Here is a 16,068-nt window from a genome sequence, read left to right on the forward strand (position 1 = left end):
TTTCCCTCCTGGATTTGGACGTCCCTCCCCGCCGGTGGGGCTGAGGAGCAGGAGCAGGGCCACGCAGGAGTCAGCGGCATTGAAGGGCTCTGCGCTGGCAGAACAATGGGTTTGCTCCAGGCAGAGCTACTGACTTTTAACAGCTCTTTGCCAGTAACCCCATACGGGATTGCATCATGGAAAATCCTAGTGGAAAGCCAGGAACAAAAGAAAGATGTCAGGCTGCTTTTAAAAGGGACTTGTTCTCAGGGCAGAGGAAGCCCTTTGGTGGCCAGAGTGGGAGGCTCAGCCAGAGGAACCTGAGCTCTGTGAAAGACTGGAGGCAAATCTGGAGACATACACCAGATGGGAGAGATGAGAAAAGGGCAATGCTCAGGAGGCGACAGCTTTCCCTCGTTTTGCAGCGTTCCTGCATTGTCTAGGGATGAAGTGTGTGTGTCTGCGTGGAAAAAATTCCTACGCAGACGTTGTGTCCCTTTATTGAATTGTCCCCATAGTCCCTGAAGAGTCCAGAGTGCCGATCAGGACAGAGGATGCAACAATGCCCACAAGCTACTGAGCTCTCATCTTTGATCCAACATCCCCAGAAAGGGAGCCAGGCAAGAGACATGTCCCTGAAAAACAGGGCTTGGGACACTGCTTGGACTCTGTCCAGGCTTGGGTAGCTGAAAAGCACCCAAGGCTGATTTTATAGTGCACAACAAGAGATTTTGGTCAAGAGAGGCTCTGTTCTTCAATAGAGAAGCACAGTGAAAGGTACAGTCACTACTCCATTTCTGAAGGGATCACAGCTCTAAGTGCTATCACATTGTGAGCCCAATGAGAAACCTTTTGATGGGGGATTAGAAAAGCAACACTACTTCTGTAAGTACGGAAGAGATTGCTCATGAGAAGAGGGAAAACTCCCAAGGAGAGCCCAGCAAAGATGCCCTACACTGCCCAACTGTGGGCTCACTGAAGCCCACATGCCGTGTGACTTTGGCTCTGATGTGATATCTAACTTACAAAAAAGACCTTCTTGTCTGCCTTTCTTATTCTAAACTGGTCTTTCTTTAACTCTCCAGGGACAGCATGTGGAAGGATAGTGCACAGCAGGTGCTTGAGAGGCTCTGCTTCCTACTTTGTTGCTCCACTCAAAACACTCAATTTCTCATTGGCAACACAAGGACAACCCAACCAGCCAGCGTGATGTATGAGATCACATGGCAAAAGGAAGGACACTGAGGTGCCATCCATAGAAAGGAAGCAGCAGAGGCTGTAAGCAAGCCTGGAAAATGAGCACATTTGCATTTTCATTAGCTATATGGAAAACAGCTAGGAAGATTTTTTTGGCAATACAGCTAGCCATTGACTTGCTTACTTGGTGGAAAGACTGATGCCAAGGAGCAGCAAAGCAAAGCAAGAGAGCTGGCCTTGAACCAAGGGATTTTGCAGATTTCTCATTTTGCAGTCATTTCCCTTAGTCCAGGGGTCTTAAGTGTTGTCAATTTTAGGGCATGAGTTGGAAACCAGATTGCAGAAGGAGCTCTCCCCTATTTGCATACGGGTGTCTCTGCCTTTCCTTTCCACTCCATCCTTCGCCGAACAGTCCAGATTTTGGACAGAAAATCCCTCCCAAACTCCAGTGCTCCCATGCTTGTGAGTGTACAGGTCTGGCTGGCTGGAGCAGGGAGTGGAGCAGGGCTGGCCCTGCCCTGGCAGCACGGTCACACCCGCAGTGCTCGGCCAGCTCTCCCTGCTGCTGGCTGGGGATGGATCTGCTGCCACTCCTCGTCACAAAAGACACTCCTTGCTCAGCCAGCAGCGCTGGGCACCGCTCTGGGCTGCCTCAGTCCTGGTAATACTGGCAGTGCTGCTAGATGGTAAATAGCTGAGGGCACAGCTCCCTTGCCTGAGAGCCCCAGCATGGACTGGATATCTCAATCACCTTGTCCCAGTCATCTCCAGAAATGGCAGCCACAGCAGGAGCAGCACACCCCTCTCCTGCCTGTACCACACACCACGCTCAGGGACACGACGGGCCCATGCAAACACCGTGGAGCAGCCTATCCCAGAGTGCCAGGGGACTGGGAATGCTCCTGGTTTTCCATTACTGTGGCATTATGTGGGACTTTGCTTGGAAAGGTTTGCTGCTCTGGGTTGTCCTGAGAAATCCTGACAAGAAATTGGAAAAGAGTGAATCAGATATCAGCTGTGAAGAGAAACCCTTCTCCCAGAACTTTCCTTTAAGGTTGGAGGTGGTTACATATCTCAAACCTTTTTCCCCACCGTCATTTCAAATAAATGGTTTGAATTTTGTCTGCCTGCATTCACATGCTTTTATGTTTGTTTACCAATAATATTCTAACAATAGAATTTACTGTCAGGAACATTTATCGAAATGGCAAATAATAGAAACCTCATAAGCACAGCAATTCAGACCCGAATCTGGTTCTGAAAGTCACGTACTAGTATTTCAGAGAAGAAACAATGCCGTGTGAATGTTCACCCAAGCCAAAGTCACCAGCACAGCTGAGATTTCAACCATTCACTAGTAACAGGTTCATTATCAAGATATATTGCCTGAATTATTCCTAGATGTTATTCAGGGAATTATTTCAAATAATTAATATATGTAAGAAAATTACTGGGTCTGAACAGAAGAATTGAACGTGTCACATTAGAGCTGAATAAATGCCCTGCAACTATTCACTCCTCTCTTTTGGATACACTGATTTCATCAGATCCAATGTTTAACCCCGTTGGGGCTGAAGGAAATGTTCTCCTATAGCTCTGCTTGCTGTGGTTTGGGACATAATCCCCAGGAACACCATCCCTCTCTGTAGGGGGACTGTGGCCTTGTCTCACGGGCTGTCCATTGTATTTCAGGAAAGAGAGTCATAGTTTTGCCTTTCACTTACCCCAGGATAATTTCTGTGGTCTTCAACAGAGCTGTGGTTGCACGTCCACGCACAGGACAAGAATTGAACCAGGTTTAATCTTGTCCACGGTTCATTGTTTCAGCATCTCAGAGGAGGTGCAGGAAACACCATGAGCAGAGGGAGATGCTGGCAGGAGGTGGCAGGACCTGGTGGTCCACGGCCAAATGGTGAGGACAGCCAAACCAGGGCAGGCTGGAACCTGTGCTTGGATCTCCGAGAAACACAGGAATCTTGATGATATTTTGGCTGGTGTCAGGAAGAGAAAAGTGAGTGTGAGCAATATGTTCAAACATATATGTGAGAGGAATCAGATCCAGAAACTGAAATTCCCTATTTGTGCTGTCACAGAAAAATGCAGTGGTAAGAACCACAGATCCACAGCAGTCATACATTTTGATAACACCTTCACCAAGTGTTGTGGGGTTTTTTGGTTGGTTTGTTTGGGTTTTTGTGCCTATGGTACCAGACACCAGAAACTGCTGTAGCTCTCTGTGCCCACAGTGCAACACAACCCCACCAACCTGCATTTGCACCACAGGGGACTTATGTCCTGCAGTTTCTCTCTTTCACAGTCATACAATGAATTCATCTTACCTGTAGGAGCAGCCTTATCCCTAGAATCCCTCCAGCATCTGTGGTGGAGCTTCAGGAGTAAGGAGACAGGATCAGGCTTCAGGTGGAGAAAAAAAAAGTATAGGGAGACATATAAAACAAGTAGAATAACTAAGGGAAAAGGCATATTTACATGGAAGTTGCTAAATAGGTGGCTTGTTAACTGCATTGTGGCATTGTTCCTTGTCCTGTTATTCCCAAGGGTTTGATCCCTTCTCATGCAAGCCCAGGACAGGCTTAACTTGACTGAGGGGAGGGTCTAGGTTTTATGGGGCAACAGAGAGCAGAAAAAAAAGAGTCTGCCTAGCAGGGTTTGAAGAGGGATTTGGGTGAGTAAGGGGCCCAGCGGTCACAATGGGATCTTTGCAAGACCTCAGTGATGCAGCTCATGGCATCCTGGCTACCCAAAAACATGCAGAGCCTCAAGAGCCAGGAGAACTTTTCTGCACCAACAATCAGCACAAAAAGTAGTAGCAATAACTGGGAGCATCTGAAAGGGGTTCTTTGCTTCTCTCTCCCACCCCCCCCCACCTTTTTTTTTTATTTGCCTGACTGACAGAGGATTTAAATGCAAAGTGGATCTAATGCACACCCTGAAGTCGGCTAGCAGTATGCAAATGACCTGTCAGATTAAAATCTGAATGAAAGAGATAACAAGCTTATCTTCATAACAAAAGACTCTTACGGGCAAACTATTTGACGCAGTGTTGATGTTTGTTTTAACCCGTGGACTTTGGACAGTGCAATATTTCAGGGGCTTCGCTCTCCTCACTCCCCAGTGCTTGCACGCCTGTGTGTGGTGTGTGTGTGTGTATTTGTACTGGCAACAAAAGGCAAGTGCTATGATAATAAGAAGAGGGAGGAGCAAAAAAAAAAAAAGAAGCCTAGCAAGGGCTCTAACAGTTGATTTCAAAGTCTTTTTTGGGGGGATGTCTCTGCAGAGCCAGTGCCAAACAAACCAGCAATAGGTCAACTCACGCTTGCGACCAGCACTACAGCTGCTGTGAGAATAAGCAAACACAGCAGCGGGGGAAAGAATTAAAGGAGGGGGCTGCAGGCGAGGCGGGCGATTTATTTTTCTGGCACGTGCAGAGGGGTTGGAGATGGATCAGCTGTATTTATTCTGTGAAAAGGGGAAAGAAAGGGAGGCAAAAGAGCAAAGCAAGTTTCATTGCAACAGAGAAAACAAAGATTTTCAATAAACTCCCCATTGCCACCCCCTTCCTGGAAAAAGGGGGAGAGGAAGAAAAAAAAAAAGCTGCAGGTGTTTGTAAGGGGTCTGTATAGAAACTGAGGGGTCTGTATAGAAGCCATGCAGGGAATTAGCAACTGAGGCAAGTTGCCTTTGGAAAAGGAATCTGCCCTGAATAGATTTGCATTTCTTAATTTAGGGATCATCAGCAAACAAGAGCTAGAGAAAGCACCCCTCTGCAGCACCAGGGGCTTCAAAGTGAGCAGGGCCGTGTGCCGGGCGGCCTGGGAGGCAGCCGGGCTGGCTATTGAGGCTGGCCGGGCTCCCGCTGGGGCTGGGCTCCTTCGGCTGGCGCCGGCCGGACCCGCGCCCGAGTCCCTCCGGCCGCCCCGCTTTATCCTCGCCATACAATGAGAAGCGTGCGAGCATTGAGCGCCCCTCGCCCAGAGGAAGCGCCACCAAATCCTCCCCTTTCAGGTCCTTCCCAATCCTCTAAAGCCCCTCAGTTAATGCCCCGCTGCTCTGCTCTCTCCCTGCTGGCCTCAAACCACCGAGCAGTATTTACAAGCTTTTCCACACGTTGCAATTCACCCTGATGCCGACCCCTTTGCTGTAGGGGACAGCAGGGGTGTGCCCATGCCACGGGGACAGTGGCAGGAGCAGAGCCCTAGGACAGAGCCTGAACCTGCACCACTGCCAAGGCAGTGCTGTCCACTCCTTACAGTGACAATGAATCCCAACAGCATCCCACACCCAAACAATTTCCTATTATTCATATATGTTCTCATGTAAGGGCAGTCTTTGCACAGGACACCTTCCCACACATGGTCTGCAGTGCTCCCCAGGCTCAGTCCTACACTACAGAAATGTACCCGCTCCCAATTGCTCTGTGGGAAATGGGCTGGAAGAGAAATCCCAAATGCAGTTGTCTTGGATGGGACTGCAGAGCATGAAACCACAGGCTGGGGAGAGCCCTCCGGGGCAGGTCACTGCGCTCCATGAAAGGGCCTTTCAATTCTGGAAGGGAAAAGCAAAAAGAAATGTTACATAGATGTTAAAACAATGAAGGAGGGATTTGAGCACTGTGAAACTTAGCCATTATGTCCCTCCCAATCCCACTCAACAGCTCTTGGATGGGACTGCAGCAGATAACCCTGCAGATGCAAAAGAACAGATGGAGTGAAGTATGTCAGAGATACAGAGCCATAGAATAGCTTAGGATGGAAAAGGCTTTTCACATCATAGAGCTCAACTGTTCACCCACCACTGTCAAGGTCAGCACTAGCCCATGACCCTCACTGCCACCTCTACATATTTTCTAAATACCTCCAAGGATGGTGGTTCCCTCACTGCCCTGGGCAGCCTGTTCCAGTGTTTTACAGCCCAGTTGGTGAAGATTTCTTCCTAATATCCAATCCCATTGTACCTCCCCAATGCAATTTGAGGCTGTTTCTTCTTATCCTATTGTTTGTTACTTGGAAAAATCTGCACGACGACTCTCACCTACTTTTATGGCTACAGAGCATCTTATGGGTGAACTGGGATTCCTTGAAATTTATTGGTTGCCATTTCCAATTCTCACTTGCACTGTGGCTACTGGTGTGCTGCTTAGGTGTGATCAGTGATGACATGGGCACATGAAACAGCTTCTTAGCTGGGTAAGTAGAACTCCCTCTCAGTTCTGTGGGAAGGGTTGAATATTCACTGATGTGAAATCTACTCAGCACAAACAGTAAATGCCAGTGAAATGTGTTGGTACAAACAGACACAGGAACCAGACAAGGGTAAAAATGCAGTCAAAAGTGGTAGTGAAAAAACCTCAATTTTTCCATATTTGCAGCCATATTTTCCCTGTTCTGGGAAACAGCTCTGCTTGGCCTTCTCTTCCACTCTTAGTTTTTTGTAGCTGGCTTGAGACCACAAGCTCACAGTGAGCTTATATGACACAAGGTTTACCCGGCAGCTTCAGTTTTAGCTCTCAGAGGCAACAAATGAGGTGAAACCAGAAGCGAGGGGTTGTCTATACACTGTGACCTGGATAACTAACTCTGGGAGGTTGGTCTCTAAATGCTCCTTTTAGAGGAGCATGAAGACGTTAGGAAGAATATTTTCCCCACTTCGGTATTTAAGACAGGTGTCTCAAGGTGAGCACTACAAATAACCTCACATTCCTCAACAGGTAAAAAGAGTATCTAGCCTTCATTGCTTTGGGAAAAGGATGAAAATGCAGTTTTTAAAGTACCCTTATGGTTTCAAACACAGAGAGCAGGTAAGAACCTCCAGCAATTAAATCAGCCTTTTAAAACCCTTCTTCCTTGCAAGCCGAGGTCATTGTTTTGCCTGAATGTTGGATTGCAACCTCTAAATCTTGGACAGCACCACAGCAAGAAAATAACACATTTTTAGTGACTCAACCCAAGGATTTGCAGAAGAGCATAGACCCCTTTCTTCTGAACAGGAATCCTGTAATATTCACTGCCAAGATTAAGCCTGGAACAAAGTAATAAGCAGGAGTGTACAGAAAATTTAGGTCCAGGTTGTAGGAGGCTATTTTTGTTACGGTATTTCCAACAGCAGGAAGAGCAAGTGTTCAACCAGCATGTCTGAGTAGTCGTAGGTCCATTGGGACATGCCCTTGCTAGAGAGAAGCACCCCAGCCAGCACAGCTCTGCAGTGCTTGGGGCTCATGCTCACCATCTGAGGCTCCTCCAAGCCACGACCTTGCCCAGCAGATCCAAATCCTGTTGCCTGCTGAAGCTCTGTTCAAGGCAAGAATGATCCTTAAACCAGGAACTTCTTGGGAAAGGGCAGTCGTGACTCCAGTCAAATTGACAACAAAGCTCCATCTGGCTTAATTATGTTCAGCATTTAATGCCATCATGTCTATTAAATGCTTTAGAATGCCTTCCCCAACTTTGGTGCTATATAGACAGTAAAAAGCCATGAACACAGCATTTCTGCCCTTGTCCTTTGCATCATTTGTCTGTTAGTGGTTTTGGTTTTAAGAACTAGCAGTGAACAAGAAACTGTATATTAATTAAGCCTATGGGGCACATAAGGCAGAACCTCCCTTGTGCCGGGCATTCACTTTTGGTTTTTTCTCAGCAATAAACCCGAGCAGCAGGATCCTCAGCTGGCATGACTCAACACAGCTTATTTGAACTCACACAGTGACACGCTGCTCCTCTGCAGCACAGATCCTGGCTCCGTCTACATAAGCAAGAGCCTGTGTTTGCTCCAGAAAGGTAAGATAGGATCTAGAGAGATGACACTACTAAAACGAGGGTGAGAGGGTAAAGCCAGACAGCTGAGACAAGGCAGACAGTCCGTGACAAGCTGGAATTAATATATTAATTTAAAAATTTTTTTCTTTTCTTTTCTTTTTTTTTTTTAAGGAAGAGACTCCACTGATGGGACACTGATGTGTAGTTGAGACTGGAGTTCTCTTTGTCAAGAGCCCACGTGGAGAGCCCTTGAAGTTTTTGGCTGTGCTCATCCAAAAGGATTTTTAAGATGAGTTGCTTCCAGCCATTTTTTTTCTGAGAAATGATCCAAGTCTGGAGCATCCTGCTCCATCAGAGACCAAGCTACAAAACCTTAACTCATGAGGCACACTCTCCTCCTCCCCTTAGCTCCTGTGGGCTGCTGATGTGTGTGGGCAAACTCCATCAAGTGAAGAACCTTCGGGCTGCTCTCCGGTGATCCTTGTGCATGGGGAATATCTGCCAGTGCCATGACATGGGAGCCCTGGGCCCTCTTTCCAAATCCTCCACTGCTTCACAGGCCTTCTTCATTCACAAACCTCCAGGACCTCTCCATGCCTCAGTTTCCCTGAGTATAAAGCTGACGAAAAAGAAATTCCCACTTCCCCACGCTTTTTCTTTAAATTATGATGTCTTCCTTTTACAATGGCAATGAACAGACACAGCCAAGATAAAAATCACAGAGTAAAAATATACAAGAAAAGGCAGTCCTGCTCCAGACATGGCTTTGAACACAGACTGCAGTCAATTTGAACTGGATCTGTTCATGTTTTTGCCAAAACATGAGCACTTTGTAAATAATACTGTGATTCCCTGCTTTATAGGTTTGTTTTAAACCCTCGGTCATCTTGTGTGGAAGAGCAGTGTGAGCATCAGCCTTTCCCATGCGAGGTAGTTTATACTGTTAAATCAGGGCACATGGGAATAGGCTCATGAGCATTTTACCTGTAGCTTCCACTGATTGCCCTGTTTCCAGTCAATGCCAGTCTTCCCCCTTTGGTTACATGGTGATAGTGGTCAGGGGGAGGTTGCTGGCAGTATAGAAATAGCCAGTATACAGAGCCAGAGATAAAGAGCTTTATGAAATAAAAAACAATACAGAAAATACCCTTGCATTCCTGAATCATCAGGAATTGACTGACTTAGCTATACGAGTATGAAATAAATAAAGACGATGTTGTTCATTTTGTGTGTGTGTCTAATCCTATATTCTCAATAAAATGCATTTAACCTTGTTCCTTTAAAAGAGCTCTGGACAATCAGAATCATCTTTACAGAAGACTGTGCCTGCTTTTAAATTAGCTTTTTAAAACACAGCCATTCCCTCTTTCTCCTTTTCCAATTCCCATTCACACTTGGCACAGATAAACACAGGCCAGAGCTAGGAACTCTCCGAATGTTTAAATGGAAACCACACTCCAGAAGAGCAGTGCTTTTCCCCCACAGCAAGTACACAGTTTGCTGTCTGCCCAAGCCATCAGAGATTCAAAAGCTTCATTTGTCAACAGCCCCTCAAATACCAGAAGTTTAGATAAACCAGCTTGCAAAACAACTACACCAGTCCCTCATGACTTGCCTGGGAGATGGTTTTACACTCTAGTAATACCACAGAAAGCACCTCACTCCCTCAGAAACATTCCTATCAGGTGCAGGTCAAATCTATTTAACCTAATTTTTGCCTATCCTGGCTTTACATCCAAAGGTCAAGTCCAGCTCCCAGCTGCATGGGGAGCTGTTCACAGCACTGACCTCCATGTCAAGCACAAACTTGGGAACTGGTGTGGAATTTGACCTGTAGCATTTGTTAATAACCTCCTTATTAATCATCCTTGTCACTTCTCCAGTGCCTCCCCTCTGTGGATGCAGGAGCACCTTGTGAGCTGTGGTGAAAGAAAATGATGGTATGAGTTAAGAAGGGTATCTCCATTTTCCACCTGGGAACAGAGGAGCACACGGGGCTATGTAATTAATGCTCAGGAGATGTAGGCTTCTGGCAGAACACATTCCCACAGCTGCAGACACACAAAACCCGCTCCCACTGTGATCCTGAACGCACAGGGGCATCCTCCTGCAGCGGGGCTGTGGTGTGGGAGAGGAGCCACAGTGGTGCTGTGCTGGGTGGCTGGAAATGATACAGGAAAATGAGCATGTTTGTGGTCAAGGATGGCATCTGCTGGGTGGGGGAATCGCAACACAGAAACTACCAGGGAAAAAGTTTCCCTCCTGCAAATGCTGGAATTGAACCACCCTTATCATCACCGGGGCTGCGTAACGGTGCGCTTGAATGATCAAATTACTGCTCTGTCTGTGAGCTCAGGTTAAAATCCCAGCAGAGATGATGTCTGGCTTTAGCACAGGGTTTTGCACTACTTACAGGTAGCTCAGCTCAGGCAGGCAACGCTGTGCAGCTCCGCTCCCGGTGACACTGGCACAGCTGATGAGACTGATGCAGGAGGAGGTGTCTTGGTGACGTGAGCAGGGAGCCAGCAGCCAGGACCTCCGTGTCTAGGGCCCCTCCTGGGCTCTGTCTCTGAAGCCCTTGAGCCAGCAGGTTTGAGTCAGAGCCCTAGACAGACCCAGGTAAAAGGTAATGTTATATCCAAGCCTGTAATCCCAATTTTGCCACAGTGAGATCCCATCCTAACCCCTCTCAGTCCCTTGTAGCTTTGGAAAATAAGTATTATTCACTTGACATGTTTCATCCTCACATTCAACAGCAAAGCAAAATCCACAGGGTGAGGTTTTCCCTTTTATTAGACCAGCTGGAAGCACTGGAGGGGAAAAAACAGACAAGTTATCAATGTCTAAGCTCCTCTTCAAACAGTGTGTTTAAGAATATTCTGAACTGAGGTCTGCAACTGAAATTGCTACTAATTTAATAACATCCTAGACAGATTTCTTACACTCTTAGTTGAATATTTGTAGATCAGTACTGTTTTGCATGTCTCAGGAAAACAGCCCCACAAGTTAGCCATGGGGAAAGTGCAGAAGGAACCCTGGGTGGTCACACATTATATTGCACAAAGCCGTACTGGGAGTGGGAAAAAAAGAACTCCTTACATGACAAAACTAGTTTTTCAAATAAAAATGCTTTTTGAACAGAAAGTTTTCAGTTACATTTTGCTTCCTTTTCAAGAAAAAAAATTAAAAATTAAATGAAAGTGTTTTCTCAGTACCAATTCTGCTTTTTAGATAATATTTGTTTTTCAGTGCTAAAAAATGCTTTGCTTTCTTCTGAAGCACTGAAAAAATAAGCATCTCTTTATACTTTTAGGGCAAATGCAGTATTTCCACTGCCCTGGCAGCAGTTTTCAGTACAATACATTTTTTAAATGGGGGGAAAAAGCATCTGCATACTTCAGCAATGTGTATTTTCAGTAAGATTGACTTGACACTTCACCTTGGAAGCCTCAGATTGCAGCTTAGGGCAGCCCAGATGGCAGAGCACCAACAGCAGAGGTGCCAGTTGGTACAGACAGGCTGGATCATGTATCAATCAAATTGGTCTAAGTGTTCAGATGAAAACACTTGTATTATAAGACATGGCAGGGAGGAAAAGAGCTCTGGATATCCCCCAGTATTTAAGAAAGGGCAGATGATCTTGCAGGGAAGATGAGGCAGAGTATGGGCAGGGATCCCTGACTCAACTCATGCATCACTGGGCTCTTCCACAGCTTCCACGAGCTCCTGCTCAGAGCTGCTTTAAGGTGGAATTAACTAGTAGTTTTTCCACCCTGAAAGGTACTTTTAGTACAGCAGGGCTTGCAGAAACCCATGCTTTGGAGAATGGGAACAGTTGTCTGTTTTTAAGGATTGTTATGGTAAAACTTGGGCGACTGGATGGGTTTGATGGGCAGGGGGCCAGGGAGGTGCTCAGAGACCTGGACTTCATGGCTGACTGCACGTGCAGTGGGGGATCCCAGTCAGGTGCACACACTATCTCTGTATTTCACTTTCTGCAGCAGTAAAATGAGAGCATTTCTCAAGACCGTTAAGAGGTTAAATTCACAAATATTTGAAGTTTGCTTTGAGATCTCCAAGGGACGGGACTGCAGCATGCCAAACCATGGCAGCACTGTGCACCTTGGAGGCACAGTGAATGTTAGCCAATTAACTGCAGATTATTATGTTTAGAGGAATTAAAACAAACGCCTGGATTCTGACTTGGTGCAGCCAGGAGGGTGTAACAGTCCCTCTGCTGTGTCAATGTCATCCCCAGGTCCATTAGTGAGGGGTCTCTGTGGTGCAAAGAAGCCAAGCCCCTCACCAACACCATTCAACAATTGGTCATCAACAAAAATTGTCCCCACCAGAGGCTGTCTGAGGAGAGCTGGCGGCATTTGCCTTTTATCCATCCTGATTTTGAGGCTCTCATTTCTTCTCACCCCCAATGTTTCCCTTCAATATTCCCTTCAGTATTGTGGGTGAGGTGAACATAGCAAACAGCACATCTGATCAAGAACTCTGTCACCCCTAAGTATTTGCTTTCCAGCCTGCCTGGCCACAGTGGGAGCAGTGGTCAGTTTCCGAAGGACTGGATATCTCTGACTCCGGGAGCGGGAATCAGAGCATGCAGATAAGGCTGTCATCAGAGATAACAGCAGTCAACAACCCTCAGTGTCATTATCTCAGCAAAGCGAAAAAGCAGGCAGCTCCCCTTAATATACAAAGTACGGTGGTTATATATGTCTCCTTTAAAATGATAGATGGAAAGGGATAAAGGGGGAAATCTAACAGAAAGCCTTCAAAGCCAGCCTGCTTCACATCCTCGCGCTCCCAAACTGGAGCATGTTTCCATAAAGGCGGTAAACAGCCTCCCCCCAGCCCGCACCCACACTCGCCCAGCAAAGTGGCTCCAGCAAAACAATTTCACTGACACAGATCCGAGCGAGGGCTGTTTTCCCTTCCTTTGGTTAGTGGAATTTCTTAAGATGGAATAATGAAGCAGTGATTGTCAAGCACGCCTTACTGGAAGGCAAACAAATTGGCTGGATCAGACCTTTTAAATTTAAAAAAAAAAATAGAATAAACGTGGATTTATTCGCAACAGTTTGATTGCTGTCTGAAGCCATTACACTGTTAAGCTCCTTTTTACCTTATAATCAAACTCCAGGAGCATAACACACTCCAGCGTGTCACTGCGCTGTGTGAGCTGCCCCAGGATTTACCCGGCTGCATCCTCCCCATGGCACACACAGACATGTGCAGTACAGGACCCAGCACCTCCCTGCCACAGCTGGCTGCTTCCAAACAGGGACCTGCGTGTCACCACCACCAACACGGAAACCCCAACACGCTGCAACTGCCCCTTTCAAACACACAGGCCAGTTTGCAAAGCCCAAGACGAGCTGATCCCCGAAGAAACACCTTAATCAAAGCCCAAGAGGAAGTAGGGCAAATAAATGAACAAAGACATAAGGAAAAGTGGCAAAATCCTAAATAAAACGACTGGGTTTGATTTCTTTATGTGCATTTCTGAAGTGAGAAGAAGCACACAGAAGGGCATTTAATTAAATCAAAGGGTAAAGGAAGGGGTTGCCATGCAGCTTGCTATTATGTTACAGTTCACTAAAATGAAAACTTATTTTTAAACCTCTGGTATTAATTTGAGATTATTCAGATACTTAATTAAAAGTGCAGCATGTGTTAAATATTATTTCAACAAAGATTATCATCAAAACCCTATGTAATAAGATCCTTCAATGCTTAGAGCGATATTTTATGCAAATTTTCTGTGCCACCAAATGAAGGTCTCTTCAATTTTTTTCCTCCCTTCTTCATTTGCTGCAGCAAAATGTTCCAGGGAGGGGAAAAAAAAAAGGTTTCTAGAATAACAAGGGTACTACAGATAATGCAGTGCAACAAATAGCAGCTCGGTGGTAGTCACGTTTCTGTGCCCAGCTCCCATCCTGATACCACTCGGCAGTAAAGGACGAGATCAAACAGGCTCCCATTAGAGCTAAAGGGCTGAATTTTGCTCCCACCATGGTTACAGATGGTGTAAGCCAGGAGTAAATTTGCCCTGGCAAAACCCTGTCAGAGTGAGAAAGGCAGGAATTTGCCCTTCATGCATCAGGAATGAACCAACAGTTCATACCTGGAACATATAAGATAACAAGGTTTCCAGGGCAAAGAATATGTTTTCCTGTGTGGGATTTCTCCTGTGGCCTTTTCTCCTGCGGATGAAGTCAGTGAAGTAGATGGGAACTAATCCTGTAAGACCAAGGTTCAGCGCTAAGTTTTCAGTGTCGTTTACAGAGTTCCATTTTTTTTAAAGGGGAAAAAAAAAAAATATTAAATACTTGCTCTAAGTGACACTATTCTGCCTGAAAACCAGCAAATGAAACCCTTAAGAAAATAATCAAATACTTACATGGACTTCCCTCTTATATAATTGCAGCATCAGTCCTGCCACAAGCAAACTTCATTTATTGATTGGGGCCAGCATTGCACTGATTCCCTAACAAACCCAGGACTATTCCTGAGCAAAGACCTCATTGTTTAAAGTGAACGTAACAGTCGCGAGGAATTGCACATACTGGTTTGAACATATCAAACACTGATACTCCACAATGCAGAACAACTTCAAAAATAGTTGTTCTTGCTATTCAGCATGCACTCAATACACTGATTTTCTAAACATTGGGAAGGACTTCCATTTATTAGAGGCTGCTGTCAAAATACATGAAAAACAACTACTTTCAGTTTGGATAATAGTTCAAGCCATCAACAAAAAACAGAATAAAAATCTTCCAGAGCACCAAAAATCAAAAATAACATTTTCAGTGTATTAAAGAGTCTGCCCATATCCAACACCCCCAGCATCATACACACACACAGCCTCTCTCGTGGATTCTTCACTTTCACGGCTGTCGCACAGTTTGAAAGCCCACACTGAAATGACGAGCCATGTATTCTGCTGAAATCACAGCCCTAAAAATCCAGGGACGGGAAAGGCTGAAGCTACATCATAGCAACTGTTAGCCAGCCTTGGACTGTGGCTGGAGGTGAGCTGCACCAGCAAGAGATAGTAGAGAAGAATAATTTTAAAATATCAAAGTCAACAAATTAGAGCAGCAGAATGCCAGCCGCGGCTTCAAGCTGAGAGCCAGGAGGGGGATTCCTCTGTGCTGGATAAGGATTATTAGTGTGGCTGTTCTCAGAACAAACTGCAGGAAAGGTGCAATAAAGTGCATTTAAGACGAAGAGAAAATTGTGGAGCTGAGGAGCAGCGCTCGTTTGTAACCATTTGCTCGGTCCTTCCTGCGGCTCGGTCGGTGCTTCGGCGGCAGCAGCAGCGGCTTTGGCTGCAAACTCAGCCGGGCAAGCAGCTCGCCCTTGTACTTGCCAGAAAAGTTCAGAACTGGCCACTGATGCTACCAACATCAGAGTAACAAATCCACGTGGGATCTAAAAGGATTTTGTTTTAGTTTGGTTTTTAAAGAATCTTGTTAATAGGCAAAGAGAGAGTTAGAAAAAGTAACAATCACGGGATTTTAATACTGAGGGTGCATGTGCTGAAAATAGCAAAGTTAGAAGCGATGAAATAAGAGATGTTCCATCGTGAAATCTACCCATAGCTGTATCTTGAAACAACAATCTGAGCATAACATGATATATCATCTTGGGTTTCATATGGACCCACATGCAAACAAAAAGCTGCTTTTACACGAACTTACATATTCTATGTACGTATTTACTCAGATGTTCTTTGGGGGGTATTTTTGCACAAGCAACTCAATACTGTTTCTAGGTATCTTAGTGGTTGGTTGTTTGGTTTTTTTTTTTTTTTGGTTTTTTTGTTTTTTTTTGAGAAAACTGTTGCCTGTAAATGCTTTTGATTTGCATTCTGTTTTGTGTTTTTTTAAATTACGGGGAAAGTTACCTAGGACAACACGCCAGAGCCTCCTCACTCTGCACTGCAGTTATACACGCACACACAAAGAAAGAAAAAGCGAACAACCGCAAATAACCTCCTTCTCGCAGGGGGCTGTTGCCATGAGGAGCAGGGCCGAGCGGGGCTCGGGGCGGCAGCGCGGGGCGCTTTGCGCGGGGCCGGTGCGGGCTTTGCGCGGGGCCG

General features: G+C 45.9%; 1 long non-coding RNA gene across 1 annotated transcript in view; it reads right to left on the reverse strand.

Annotated features, from left to right (window-relative positions):
- LOC108446279 overlaps window positions 1–16,068 on the reverse strand; it is a 25,281-nt gene that overhangs the window by 5,287 nt on the left and 3,926 nt on the right. The window contains exons 2-5 of the long non-coding RNA XR_001861428.1: window positions 10,363–10,554; window positions 5,598–5,742; window positions 3,516–3,591; window positions 2,901–3,167 (exon numbers count right to left, since the gene is read on the reverse strand). This is a non-coding gene — a long non-coding RNA (uncharacterized LOC108446279). The remainder of the gene's footprint in view (window positions 1–2,900; window positions 3,168–3,515; window positions 3,592–5,597; window positions 5,743–10,362; window positions 10,555–16,068) is intronic.

The sequence above is a fragment of the Corvus brachyrhynchos genome, unplaced genomic scaffold (assembly GCF_000691975.1).
Source record: "Corvus brachyrhynchos isolate BGI_N302 unplaced genomic scaffold, ASM69197v1 scaffold4, whole genome shotgun sequence".
Taxonomy (NCBI): domain Eukaryota; kingdom Metazoa; phylum Chordata; class Aves; order Passeriformes; family Corvidae; genus Corvus; species Corvus brachyrhynchos.